At 36.7% G+C, this 15,015-nt stretch overlaps 1 long non-coding RNA gene across 1 annotated transcript in view; it reads left to right on the top strand.

Moving 5' to 3' along the window:
• The window catches only part of LOC103670550, a 90,085-nt gene extending 78,858 nt beyond the window's left edge, over positions 1-11,227 (top strand). Inside the window, exon 2 of the long non-coding RNA XR_570592.2 lies at positions 11,042-11,227. This is a non-coding gene — a long non-coding RNA (uncharacterized LOC103670550). The remainder of the gene's footprint in view (positions 1-11,041) is intronic.
• The last annotated feature ends 3,788 nt before the right edge of the window (positions 11,228-15,015 follow it).

Genomic DNA, 15,015 nt, shown 5'->3' with positions numbered 1-15,015 from the left:
GCAAAACATCGGTGGATGTTAGAGGAGGAAGCATTGTTACCGCTTGTTTCATGTAATAAATTAAAAACCTAAAATGAATGTGGTTTGACAGAAATGTTTAAACAAGGAGGAGGGAGCAATGTTAGCATTTTAATTTTGTTTCGATTGAAGGTACTCTCGTTCCATCATGAAAAAATAATGCATTCTTCTACCATGCCTCATTTCCAGTGAAACTCAGTAGAATGTGCACGTGTTAACATTAGCTTCGGCAGGCTTTCATGCAGTTACACAAAGGAGTGTTGCCAAAAGGAGGGATAGATATCACAGCCATTCATTTCACAGTGCTCTCCAGTTTGGCTGCAACTGTTTCTCTGTGCAGCACACATCAGTGAATAAAAAGGAAATTAAAAGGAGGGGCAGGAAAAGGGGGATTTAGGAAGAACGGGTTGTCAGAGACATGTTTGGCTTTAGACAAGACAATTCACAGTCATTAGCATGAGCAAAATTCCTGCTTGGCTTACAGTAACGAAAACAGAATGAACGCTGAGATTTTTTTTAGAAAATAAATAAAAACAAAAAACTGTTCTCTGAACACCATTAGTGAAGATCAAGGCATCTAGGGTAAGCAAACAGCCACAATTTTATATAACTGAGTGCCCCTCACCCCCGAATTCCTCATATAATGAAGTAAATGTCCTCATTGGGTGTGCTTGTCTGTGTTCATGGGAAAAAAAGCATCCTGGTGACTGTTCTTCTAAATTGGTTCCTTTAGCATTTAATTTACATTTCGGTGCTTTCAACACTATGTGTGATGTTGCTCTCATGTACTTAAATATTAGAAAGTATTTATAACTCTGGTTGAAAAAGTGGCCAATACTGATATTGTTACTAACAGCAGAAGAGAGAGGGCAAGAGAGTTATTTGATTCTGTTTTTATTTCTTGGCAAATCCACTCTGGTGGCCTCCCTCAGTGGTCAGAGACGGGACACAAGATGTCAACATACACCAATCAGCCTTGAGATCTTTTTAGGAATCAGATTCTCAGGGAGATTGTTCAGCACTCCGGTGGAATTATCTACCCGTCCCCAATGTATTTATATATGTTTCTCTTTGTAAAATGGAACTATATGAGCACCACAAAATCGTTTTTATCTGTTTTCATTTACTTTGTTTATCAAAACCGGGGAGTAGATATTAATGTCTTTTCCTCCTCCTCCTCTTCAACAGATGGGGAAACTGAGTCTTAGAAACTATCTTAGACAGACCTTTATAACAACTGGGGAGTGGAACTTAATTTTGTGCTCCAGACTCTAAAACCATGACATCATAACAGGCACTATACTTAGGATTTGCAGGAATTTGCTAATTGATCAATGGGGATATTTGGCAATAAGAGACTCAGTGTTATCCCATACTGATGAAATACCACAGCATTGCACATAATGTAGGTAAACGAATGGACAGGTGGATGCATGGGTGGATGATGAATGAATGAATGAAGCAAGCAAGCAAGCAAGCATATATTGCATGTATTCTGTGGAAGGAATATTTTATAAGTGCAAATTGGAATTTGTACTTGTTAATAGGGTGGTAGTACTCCTGACAATTTGGTGGGTTTGTGCCCATAATGAGCAGTAGAAAAAGATTTCTGGAAAGTATTCTTCAAAGAAATATTTTCAACTGGGAATCTAAAAGGATAGAAAAGAATGACATATTTTTCTCATCATTTATTCCTTCTCTATGGAACTTTAATTATGATATTTAATCATAAAATTTATTAGTAATAACATTTTTCAAAAGATTGACAAAAATATCCCAAAACAGGTGTGAGCTAGGCTTCTAAGATATGTTTTTAATAGTCTTTTATGATATAAATGTATTGAAATATCAAAATTTATATTGAAATTGAAATAATTATATATTAAAATATATTGAAATAATTATTAATATTTTGAAATAGCACATCATAACTTTACTGTTATAAATAATATCTTTCATAAAATATAATTTTCATCATTTTTAAAAATTAGGTCATTAAATTTGTTTTAAGCAAATTGAAAAGTACCTTTTTTACAAACTAATGTGATTCTATATGGGCATATAAATATGTAAAAAATAATTATTTTTAATAAATAATAGAGTATTAGTTATTTTTAAATAATAGAGTACTTATTAGAGCTTAAATAATAGAGTACTTTTTTGCTGTGTGAATGCAGATGTTCCATGGATATGAGAAGTTCTATATTTTATTTCCACCTATAAATAATTTTCTTAGCCAATTTCACCAAATTAATTTTTCAAGTGTTTATATATCATAGATGGACTTTACAAACTCTCTTGGAGGGTAAAGTTTGCAGGGCCAATTTGCTAGTAGATATGTACTCTTTTTTGCTGTGTAAAAGTGTCAAAATCTTAACAAGTGGACAGTTGCAATCTACCTACAATAATGAATAAAAATATTGATTGGGCACAGAAATATTTTAAAGCATTCCTTAAACTGATTTTGATGTTACTCCTTATGGTTCATGTACATTGTTCTTCTGTAGTCACTTGTGTCTGACTGAAACATACTTTTGAATGTTCTGAATGAACCAAACACAATATAGCATAGGATGAGGCAAAGCTGGACCTGTGGTTGGGGTTATTTTGAATTCCATTGTAAAGACTTGGGGTGGGACAGATGGAAGTCTATTTGGGACAGACTTGCAGGGTCATTTTCAGGGACATGTGACCCTTACTGTTGCTTAAGACCCTGTCTTCAGAAGTACCCCCCACTGTATCCACACCTGCTTACACTTGGGGTTTAATGCTCTGTAGTCAAGGGCTTCATATTTTTATCGTTAGATTTGTGTTTTGTAAGTGAAGTCCCGTGGGATAATGAAGAACGCCTTGGGGGGCTTGAAGCTTTTCCTCATGCCTCATTCTACCTTTATCATCCACATAGATGAGCTCTGGGCCACCCACTTATATAAAGAGATCAGTGCTGTGCTCCCTCTCCATGGAGGCCAACACTGATGTTGTGTTCTGAGTGGCCAGGCTGAGCCGCGGGGGGTTGTGGGGTCTGCACTCAACCTCTGCCCGAAGGAGCATGACGTTAAAGAGCAAAGAGAAAAACAGAGTCACTAGTAAGAAAGGACAAAGCTTTTTCTCCTGACTTTTGAATAAGTCCCTGCTTTTCCTGCTCCACCGGACCCTCTAAATTTTGTAGCTGGCCTTGATAATGTGGAACTCATGTTGTTGGATGTCGTCTGATGCGCTAGGTCTGGTGAGAGGTGCGTGCTATTTCAAGGTATCAGGTACTTATTTTACAAAATGACCATCTGGCCTTTAACACTTGAGTATCATCTCTGTAGACTGTTGCTTTGTCAGACACACGTACGCTTACTGAATATCCCCCTGTACGTGCGGCGAGCGCTACGTACAGATTTGATCGGTGTGTGTCTTGTTCATGAATATACAGATTTCTCAGACAGAATCTGCACAGCTCCTGGGCTCAGGAAAGCAGGGCAGCTGCCAAGGAGTCTCACTTATATTTTAGAAAGTGTTATCGATAATTCATGAGAAGAAATGAGTTGTGTCAATTTAGAACACCTTGCTAGAATTAGCAGTGTCCTTTTCCTCACATTAAAATGATTATTTTCAAGGTGATTTTCTCAATACTCATGATTTGTGAAGCATGAAGTGATGTTTTCCCAAAGTAGCTAAATGTGTAATAGAACTTCAAGATGACAGTGAAGTGCATCCATAATTGGCTTTTTCCTAATTTGATCATATGTATTAAATTCTATATGTATCAGTATAAGAACTAAAACTTCCTGTAACTTGGAACTGATACATGGGCATATATGATTCACTGAATGGATGAAAGGAAATAACATATGATGTTTTTATTTATTTTCTAAGATTTATTTATTTGAGAGAGACCAAGAGAGACAGGGCGCGTGAATGGGGGGGGGGGCAGAGGGAGAGAGAGCATCTCAAGCGGACTCTCCATGGAGCTTGGAGCTAGATGTGGGGCTCCTTCTCACAACCCTGAGATTGTGACCTGAGCCAAATTTAATAGTTGGACACTTAACCGACTGAATCACCCAGGAGCCCCACACATGATGTTTTTCAAAATGCACCTAGGCTTTTTTTATCTGACTACCTAGAGTGCTTTACCTACATTTTTTTTTCAAACTGGTAACATATTACCTCCCTATCTTTTAAGAACCAGATTAAATATAATTTTTATCATTGAAAGTTCTTTGAAATTTTCTTTCTCACATCTCAAGGAAACTCTGCCCAAATTCTTCCACTGTCGCGTTTTATGTATTTTTGTTAATTCTTTCTGAAGGAGGGATACTAGGTCTCTTACTTAAAATTTTCTCTCTTGCCAGACTTCCTAGGTGCAGGTAGGATATCACTGGCACCATTTGGAAGGGACTCAGGTGTTACTAACATCTTCAAGTTCCATAACAATTTTCAGGCAATGCACAATCTTCCCATGTACCTACTTCCTGACCAACCTTAGTCCTCTACGCTTCTCAGAATATGAAGCCAATAACATTTTGATAGATGCATAAATTAAAAAAGAATCTCCATATGTTTAACACCAACTCTTAGTAGTTGTAGGCTCAATTGGACAATCAATCTCATGACCCCAATAGGTCACACTTGACAGTGGTTTCATTAGAAGGACACACAGCATGCCAGTAGGACGGAATCCAGTGATTTTTCAACATGAGAGTTCCCACAAGGGTCGAGGGTTAGAGTCTTTCTCCAACCTGACAGCTCAGGAGGTCATGGGTAGTTGTGAGATCTACCCTGGCTAACACTTACCATGTCCAGAATAGTAATCAACATCTGTTACAATAATCTGTAAGCAAAGAACATCAGCAGTTACAAGAATGCACCACACTCAAGAAATCCCACGAGATATTTATAGTCATTCACAGTCCCCCCAGACCAGATGCAGTTTACAAATCAGGATTTATTTTTATTATAAGCAATGTTGCCTAGTAATACAGCTGACATTCCACCAGTGTTGGGTTTCTATGGAAACAGAACTAGAAAGTTAACTCAATGTCATTTTTCTTTTCAAAGAAGGAGAAAATGTTTTCCTATCCCCTTATTCACATTAGGAAACATAAATATTTGGGAATGTGGATTATGAAATAGGCTTTCTTCAAATAAATGCAAAAAATGAAAAAAAATCAAAATGACAGCTATACATACAACTCAAAAAACTGAAAAAAAGATAAAATCTTAAGGTAGACAAGGAAAACTAATAAAGACAAAACACTAATATATAAAAATGATCAAACCTATAAAAAAAGGAAAGCTTGATTTTAAAAATTACTTTATTTTGAAAAGAATGTCAAAATAGATTTTCCCCCATGTGTCTAAGTCTGTAGGGCCACTGTAACAAAAATACCACAGACGCGGTGGCTTAAACAACAAACATTGGGGCGCCTGGGTGGCACAGCGGTTGGGCGTCTGCCTCGGCTCAGGGCGTGGTCCCGGCGTTATGGGATCGAGCCCCACATCAGGCTCCTCCGCTGTGAGCCTGCTTCTTCCTCTCCCACTCCCCCTGCTTGTGTTCCCTCTCTCGCTGGCTGTCTCTATCTCTGTCGAATAAATAAAATCTTTAAAAAAAAATAAACAACAAACATTTATCTCTCACAGGTTTGGAGCCTGGAGAGTACAAGATCCAGGCACTGGCAGATTCGGTGTCTGGTGCAGGCCTACCTCCAGCTTCTAGACCGCCTTCTTCTCCTTGTATTCTCTAATGGCAGAGAAAGAGAGAAGGAGATTTCTGGCTTCTCTTTTATAAGGGCACTAATCCCATTCATGAGGTTCTACTCTCATGATGTTTTCACCTCCCAAAGTCCCCCACTTCCAACTACTATAACATCAGGGATTAGGCTTCAACCCATGAATTCTGGGGGCACGCAAACATCTATAGCACCATCAAAAATTAAGAAGAAAAAAAAATAGAGAAGAAACAAATGAGTGACTTTAGGAATCAGAAAGAAGAACACTTAAGACTTCTATGTTTAAGTATGGATAAAATAGTTAAATTTATTTAAAAATGTAAATAACCTAATTTGCTTTAAGAAACATTTAAACAACCAACAGCAAAAGAAGAAAACGAAAAGTAGCCAAAACTTTTCCACTCAAGTAAGGTGTCATATTGAAATGATTTTATGAGCCATTTCTTACCACTGGCACTGTTCAACATGGCACTGGAGAAACTAAACAATGAAGTAAGATAAAGGTCAAAATTATGAAAACAAATAAATGAAAAAATGAAATGAAAAAGTTAAAGATCTAAATTTTGAAAAAAAAAGATGATAGTATCAACATTTATAGACAATATGATTACTGATCTAGGTAATCCAAGACAAGAGAGAAAAAGGTATTAGACAAAAACCAATAAGAAAGTGGCATAAACTAGTTGAATATAAGGATATTTAAAAATTCAGTATATACCTTAGTATCAGTGATAAAAACATACAAAATAAATTTAAAAACTATTTCATCCAAATACCAATGAAAGCTATAATATAGGAATAATTCAAAAAGGAGTGTTAAAGATGTCTATGAAGAAAATGATAAAATTATCGAGAGCCCTAAAATGAAGGTCTAGGGGCACCTGGTGGCTCAGTCGGTGTCTGAATCTTGCTTTCTGCTCAGGTCATAATCTTATAGACGGAGCCCCAAGCTGGGCTCCGTTTTCAGCAGGGAGTCTTCTTGAAGATTCTCTTCCTCTGCACCCCCCCCCACCCCATGTCTCTCTCTCTCTAGAATAAATCATTAAAAAAATAAAACGAAGGTCTAAATAAATGTAACAGTCCACCATATTTCTGATATGATAACTTAATATTGTACAGGTGCCTGTTCTGCCCCAATTATTTCAGAAATTCAGTGCTATCCCACAGAATATTAAAGTTTTGCTACAATAAAAAACCTGAACCTGAAATGAGAGGAAATGAATTTCTAGCATCCAGAAATACACCACATACAACCATGTGGGTATGTGAATTTTACGTGTTAAGAATAGCATATCAAAGTACAGCAAAGTAAAGGTCATTGAATACATGTTGTTAAAATGATTGGCAATCCATTTGGAAAAATAAAAGGTTGGATTGGTAAGTAATTTTATAACAAATTAGATAAATAGATTCAACCAGGATTGACAAACTTTTTCTGTAAAGGGCCAGGTAGTAAATATTTTAGCCTATGAGACCCATACCATTTGTCACAAATACTCATCTCCATGGTTACAGAATCAAATGAATGGTTTGGGGGATAGTGAATTTGGCTTGTGGGTGGTAATGTTGACCTTGATTTAATCTCACCAGAGCCAGCATTTCCTCACCCGGTAAATCGTAAGAATATCTACTTCATAGCTTACTATAACGAAGTGTGAAATATTTGGCTCCGTGTTTAGATGTAGTAGAAATCTAATTGTCTGTCCTTATATTTGCCGTGCTTGGCGTAATGCCTGACTTACAGTAGGTCTTCCATACATTTTCATTTAACTGAATTAAGTGAACACGTCTTGCTCCGGTTCATTTAATGGGAAATAAGACTGATTTTCTTGAAAATTATTTTGCTTTCTTCATGGTTTCTACCTCTTAAAATGCAGCAGACATGTGACACATTGTCTCATAAAAATATTTTAAATTACATAAATTTTAAGATAATAAATACTTAAACATACATTTTTAATAAAATATTTTATAACAATATGCAATCAATACATACAAATTTTTGTATTTATATTTAATAAATATAGATTATAAAGAAGAGAATTATGAAAATTACATCAAGGTCCAAATAAATATAGAATTATGAGACGCTTCTGTTTGGACAAATTTTTGTAATATTTTTTTAAGCTTTTCCCTAGCTTTGCATGCTGTCTTCGACATTTTAAAATCATGTTGTCCTTACTGCATTGAAATGCTCTCATATAAATTAATTTAAGGTGCTACTTATATAAATTAATTAACTTGACATTTAATGACTCAAAGTCTGAAAATTATCTACTATCACTCATATTTTGTATACCACATTTGGATCTGGAAAAAATTTATTAAAAAAATGACACTTGAATTGCTTGAAAACATGGATCTCTTCCATCCAAAGAAAGTGAAGAAAATTTTAATTAGTTTTAAGCAAAGCTTTTTTGAGCAGAATGAAGCAATTAACCCACTGATCTGAAGAATGGGTCATAAAGCATTTCCTGAGTGCTTCCAATCATTGTTAACTATACAAGATCTTGGTGTGTGTGATTTATGTTTCCTTATGTCAACGCTGAGGAAATGTATTTACCTTGTACAGTTGTAATGGTGTATGACCTGTCTCCGTATTTGAAGCAAGCATACAGTAAAGGGAATGCAGAGGTTTAAAAATGTTTGTACTTTAAAACCTAACATAATGGAAGTTCATGAAATTTTTAAATTTGCAAATTATACATGTAAAGTTATTTGGGGTTTTCTTCTGTAGGAAACAACATTTGAGCCTGAGGTTAAGAGATTGAATGTGATATATGATCCCATACAGGGAGAGGTCTGGAAAACTGTAATAAACCTTCAAAACTCAGTATGACTTCAATGTTTTTTTGCTAATACCCAATCTTAGAATTCAATCAGTGGGTATACACGTCTGCTGGGTAGAAGATTTTAGTCTCTGCTTTTAATCCACGCTCACCGACGACTGCGAGGTGAATATCTGCTTCCATGAGATATTGGCAAAACAGGAAAAGCTTCACAAATAATGTTGCTCTTATCTTAAATAGATGAAAATTGAATGAAAGTCTCTCTTAATTTAATTAAGAAAGAATGGGTTGTTTTGCTCTCTTCAATTTGCCACGAAGGATGTGTCTGCAATGGGGATTGTAAGTTATTGCTTTCAGCTGAAGGCTTTGCCATTCCTTTGCTGTAAGTATCTGCCATATGTATGCTCTCCCCGCCTTCCCCAATACTCTCCACTCTTCTGCGGCCACTCTTTGTCAATAGTTCCTGTTCTTCAATAGTTACCTTTGGGATAAAAATCTAAAAACTTTTTTACACAGTAGAAAAGAACACCTTGGCCCCTGCCAGCCTCTCCAGAAGCAACAAAATATAGTTGAAAATATACTCCTTTCAATTTTATGCGGCACAATAATGAAGCCCCCACGCTGTCCTCTACCTCTGCCCACCTGTTTCCCTCTGTTTGAAATACGCTTATTTCATAACTACTAGCAACATATTACTTTTGCAAGCTCCAACCTACTCCTCACTTCTCAGTCAGGCTACTACTCCTACACTCATTCTTTATTTCATATACTATGTCACAAATCTGCTTCTACTATAAATAATTGCGTGTCCCCTTACGTTCTTGATACTACTATCCTTGGAGGGCAGATTACATTTTTATATCCATGGTTCCCACAGCAGTATCTGGTATACCGTGGGTACTAAATACATATTTTTGAATGAATGATAGATTGTTTCACCAGCTTTGAAAAATAATGTAGATGACTAGAGACCTCTGAAAATATAATTGGCACATTTAATTATCTTTGCCCCAAGTACATGCATATGTTTCGATATATTTTTAGAAAGTCACCTTTGCATGGTTTTATTCAATAAAAAAATAAAAAGAATTGTTACAGGACTGTTGCTTATACGTTAGTAACAGCTTGAATGTCGATTTCCTTTACACACATAGAGGCTTCTATTTCTAGAAGACACAAAAATGGCATAAATAGGCAGATGCTAGTAACGCTGTTAGATTAAGGGGAGCATAAGTCAGTTCATTCCAGCCTTCTGCATTCCTCTGTTGACATACTCTTGCATCTTAAGCAACTCCATGGTGGAAGATTTTCTTATACTACTGTATCTTTCATATGACATCTTCAGTGATGAACCAGAGTAAGCTCTCAACACACACTGATTAATTGTATATGGTGATTTTTCTAGGTTTAATCTTGGAAATGAGAGAGAGGATTATTTTTTTCATTTTCATAGCTTAAGTTATTTCATACTAGGACTTTGTTTTGGTAGTTGAGAATAATGTAATGAAAAATAGTTACAATTAATAGAATGGTAATGACTGAGTTTGTCACAAAAGGACTAAATGATTTATTCTGTTGTCCGTGTGTATGTTTGTGGTTTTGTACTGGAGAAATCACACATTTGGGGGTCACCTACCCCCCAATGAAAAGGTTAAGAGAAGGGGTTCTCAGGCTTTAAGAGATTAAAAATATACTTAGAGCTGTTACTCTCGGTCTCTGACTTTTTAAATAATTTGTAATCGATTATGGTACCAGGTTTATTTTAATAATTTTCTGGACTTATTAATAGTCATTGCATAAATATTCTCTATTACATTGGAACTTAAAGAGAAGACCATAGACACACATGTAGTGATGGTAAGCATCTTTGATAGCAGGTGGGCAGGGTGAGACTTATAGTTACATTTCTTTCTTTTTGTTTTCCAAAAAATATATTCATTAATCACAAATATGGATTTAAATGATTTTTAGGTGCTAGTTTAAAAGTATTGTAGCTATCCATAAAGTAAAAAAAAAAAGACTAGTTCTTTGGCAGCTCTTTTGCATCAAGGAAAAGGACATTGTTTTGGCAATCTGTTAATACATTTAGACTACACAGATGGCATGAAAGATGACCTTAAAGTGATGTCTTGATAAAATAGTTTTTGAGAGTGGTATATATAAAAAGTTTATAGTCTGAAAAATTTAATATCTTGAGAACTTAGTACATTTATAAGTGGACAAATTTATCTGAAGTTTAACAAACAGCCAGAGATAAGAGAAAATCTTTTAATTGAAATATAAGCATGCTACTGCAAAACTTTTGATGACTAAGTTATCATATATTTTCATATACAAAATATAAGTAGACTATATGTTTAATATATGTTCAGGCACTTAAAATCCTTGATAAATAATTTTAAATTTTGCATACACTTAACAAATGATTGCCTCATTAATAATTTTAATGTGTTTTTGTTAAACTGTGTTTAATATTTCAACTAATCTTTTGTTTTTTTGTTTTCCTTCTTTTGACAGGTCCTTCGGATTGGGAGGAATATCTTTATTTGGAGGCATGTCAGCTCATTTTTCTCACTTCAGATTCATCATTATGACTTCTTGAGGCCAGATCTAATTTTGAAGTAACCAGGAACCTGTCCATCATAGAGCAGCAAATCCCTCAATTTTGGAGCACAAAAGATCACTGATATGATCTGCATAAAATCATCTGCCTCTAGTCTGACAGCCATGAGCAGAGCCCTGGGGGCAAAAAAAAAAAAAAAAAAAAAGCCACAGCCTTAAATCTCTTCACTCTGAAATTGCCAAGAAAATAAAAAAAAAATAAAAAAAGAAAAGAAAAAAAAAAGAAAGAAAGAAAAAGACTAAACAAGCAAGGCAACAATGTCAAAAACAACAAAACCAAACATTTTATTTTACCTTGGAAAAAAATAAATATTCCCAGATGTGAGCCCAAGAAAATTTAGATTCAGCAATTAAGCTAGAAAATTGATTTATCATTTGAGGAGGTGAAAGTATAGAGATAGGAGGTATCTCTAGCCCGATTTATTCAGCATTTCAAAATATGTAGACAAAAAGAAAGCTGAACAGAGGAGCATTCAGTATTCATTTCAGCAATGAACAGTATTAGGACAGAATGCTGCTGTTTGCAGAGAGGATGTTTGCCTTCTTGTGCACACCCTCAAAGCCATAAGGAATAACAGCATTGTCGTTGATTGCTTGAAAAATTTCTGCATTCAGTCCTTCACCCCATATTGGTTAAGGGCAGGGGCAGGGGGAGTCCAGTTTTTACTGATTACTTCTCAATGCACTTCTAATATTTGCACTGTCACTTCCATTCAGGGTAATGACGTGTGCTGTTATTTGCACAGATGGTCCCATGAGTTTTGAGACCACGAGCAGTTACATGCGAGAGTCCAGAAAGGAAACATGTAAGAATTCTGCAGACATTGCTTTCTCTTTCTTCTGTAAAACTCAGTTATCTTCTAAAAAAAATGGACTTGTCTCAGATTAAAAAACAACTACAGAATAATAAGGAAAGAGCATAAGTATGGTCAAAGAATGAAGAAGGGATCCAAAGTTTGTTTTAGTGAAGATCATTTTGTATCATCTAACAGCCAAGAAGTCAGATACAATGAACTGTATACTATACATTTGTGTTGAACATCTATTTGTTCTCTTAATTAAAGAAATCATTTGTAATTTGTATTTGACATATAACAGTTTTTTATAGCCATTTATCTATGCTTCATGGGAAATTGTACCTAACAGCATTTTCAGTTTATTTTTCTAAATAAATGTGTTGTTTGTATTATTTGTAGTTGCTTATGCAATTTGTTTTTCATTACCTGGAAGATAAGTTTCCTGTGGCTAATTAGAACACCTTTGCCATATTAATTCAAAACAAATGGAAGGCCAAAATTTAAAATATTTGGATGGTAGAAAATTATGCTATTTCCTAAACTCTGAAGAAGAAATTATTTTTCACCATGACTTTCTTGTCAAGGGTTTATGTTAATATTCTAGTTAGACTAGCTATCCAGAGTCAGTTTTTTTTTGTTTTTTTTGTTTTTTTTTTTATGGGGACATGGCTGGAAACCAGAAAGTGTGGGTACTGTATCGGTAAGGATTTTCCCTAAGTTCTCTTTCTAGAAATCTCCAGAAGAAGATGAAAATTAGATTTTTTTTTGTTTTTTTTGTTTTTTTTTTTTATGGGGACATGGCTGGAAACCAGAAAGTGTGGGTACTGTATCGGTAAGGATTTTCCCTAAGTTCTCTTTCTAGAAATCTCCAGAAGAAGATGAAAATTAGATTTTTTTTAAAAGACCATTAATCATGCTAAGGAATTTTCAGTAATGCCCCCCCCTCCGAGTTCTGCTTAGAATTTTCATCAGTGCACATAAAAATGACTGACTAGGCAATCATACTGGAGCAAAAATGAAATCCTCTATCAATAAGGATTCAGTAAGTACCTACATGTGTTCATCCTTGACACTCATCAGCCAGAGTCAGTATTTATGGTCCTTGGTACCACCATTATGCAGTGTGCAGCTCAAATTTTTTTCTCTTTTTAAAATTGAAATATATATTAATTTCAGGTGTGCAATGTAATAATTCAATATTTGTGTGTGTTGCAAAATGATTGCAGTAAGTTCAGTTAACGTCCATCACCATGCATAGCTACACATTTTTTTTTCTTGTGAGAACTTTAAAAATTCACTCTTCCTCTCTACTTCCAAATATGCAATACGGTATTATTAACTATAGTTACAGTTATGCTTGTGGTACCCTGGAATGCGGCAAAGGGAACGCAAAGATAGTTCCAGCCCTCTGAGGTCTTTGGAAAGGGTTACAGTGAGCCCTTAAATGTGTGTTGCATTAGAAGCCTGCCTCTCAGGCTGCAGCTATGGTGATGAGCCGATGGGCTTCTTTCATACAATCACTGAACTCCTCGGTCTGTTGCCTCTGGCTGTCCTTGGGGGGGGGAGGGGGTGCCAGCTATTTAAAAACTCTCCCCATTGATTGCAGTTGTGTGGAATGCACAAGCCTAAATCCCACTGGCCATCAGAGCCATGTAGGGGCGTCCCCAGGCATTAGCCACAAAAATTGGGGCACCAGTCAAAGGTATAAGCTCCTTTCTGGGACAGACGGGCAAGATGGAGCAAGGCAGAGGGATAGCAACACGATGGTGTCCATTGGCCTGTTTCATGCGAGCTCATCCGTAGCTGGTAAATGCGCCAGATCAGAAGCCTGTCCCTGAGGCCAAAGCTCCAGGACAAGCAAATAGGCCTCTTTCTCATAAAGACTGGGGATATGTTTCGGTCTGATATCAGTGGAGGGCTGGGTAAGTAGTCAGCCCGGAAACTTTCTCTCGTTGCTGCAGTCTCGCGAGACCAAGGAACTCGAGATCCCGGGCCCTCCAGAGTCAGGCGGTCAAGGGACGGCGTCTCGGCAGCAGTAGCAAAACCCGGGCACCAGAACTGCGTAGAAAATGCGCTCTGGGAGATACACTTTGGAGTGTGGTAGAGGAAACATGTATAGGTGTCGCCCACCATGAAAAAGAAAGAAAAAAAGCCTAGAATTAAATTAAAAAAAAAAAAAAAATGGCGCCTGCCAGCCGGAATTAAGGCAGAGAGGGGGAGAGCTGCAGATGGTGGCTGCCAGCCGCTGGTGCCTAGATGTGTCCCAGATTAGGTGCTTGACCCTCAGGCTGAGACTTTAAGAGCAGTAAATGAGCCTCACGCAGGCCAACTTGGGAGATTCCGGATTGGCTGTCTCTGCGCTGAGCCCTGGGGCAGGTGAGTCCTTGCGAGAACCTTTCCTCGGTTTGTGGTAGTCTTGTGGGTCTTGCGGAAGTTTGATTTTCAAAGCCGGATGTTTTGGGGGTGTGTTTCTCCTAGTGTGGGTGCCTACTGTGGGGTTCAAAGCCTTCGCTCCTCAGGGAGGACCTCAGTTCCCTCCTGACTGGATCACCGTGCACACGGGATTGGGGTTTATGGCAAGATTGTGTCCCAACCTCTTACTTGCTTGGATGCGGTCCTTCTCTCCTTAGCCTGTTAGTAAGAGTTGCTTAGTTCTTAGGTGTTGTCAGAGGAACTTGTTCTATATGTGGCTTTAGATTCAGTTTGTCTGACGGAGGAGGTGAACCTGGGATCGTCCTGTGTTACCATCTTGAACTGGAACTCCCAAAAACCTAAAATAAATTATTTTTAATAATTAAAAGAATAGGTCATTAGGTTTATTCCCAAACTATGATCCGAAACCAGTTCCCACATTGTTCTGCACACTTAAATTGATTTACTGTCTGCAGTCTCTCTTGGTAGTCCTCAAAGTCTCCTGTAACATAATGAAGAAAATTACTTTGTCACGCATGATTTCAACCCCTGAAAATTAAGATGTTGTACATGAAAATAGTCCAGCTGGGAATCAAATTGCTAGTTCCTGTGAGACGTTGGGCATTGAAGTATGGCTGCCTGGACTCATTCAAATTCTTT

This window comes from Ursus maritimus, unplaced genomic scaffold (assembly GCF_017311325.1).
Source record: "Ursus maritimus isolate PB19 unplaced genomic scaffold, ASM1731132v1 scaffold_5, whole genome shotgun sequence".
Classification (NCBI taxonomy): domain Eukaryota; kingdom Metazoa; phylum Chordata; class Mammalia; order Carnivora; family Ursidae; genus Ursus; species Ursus maritimus.
This window is presented reverse-complemented; position numbering and strand designations above follow the sequence as displayed.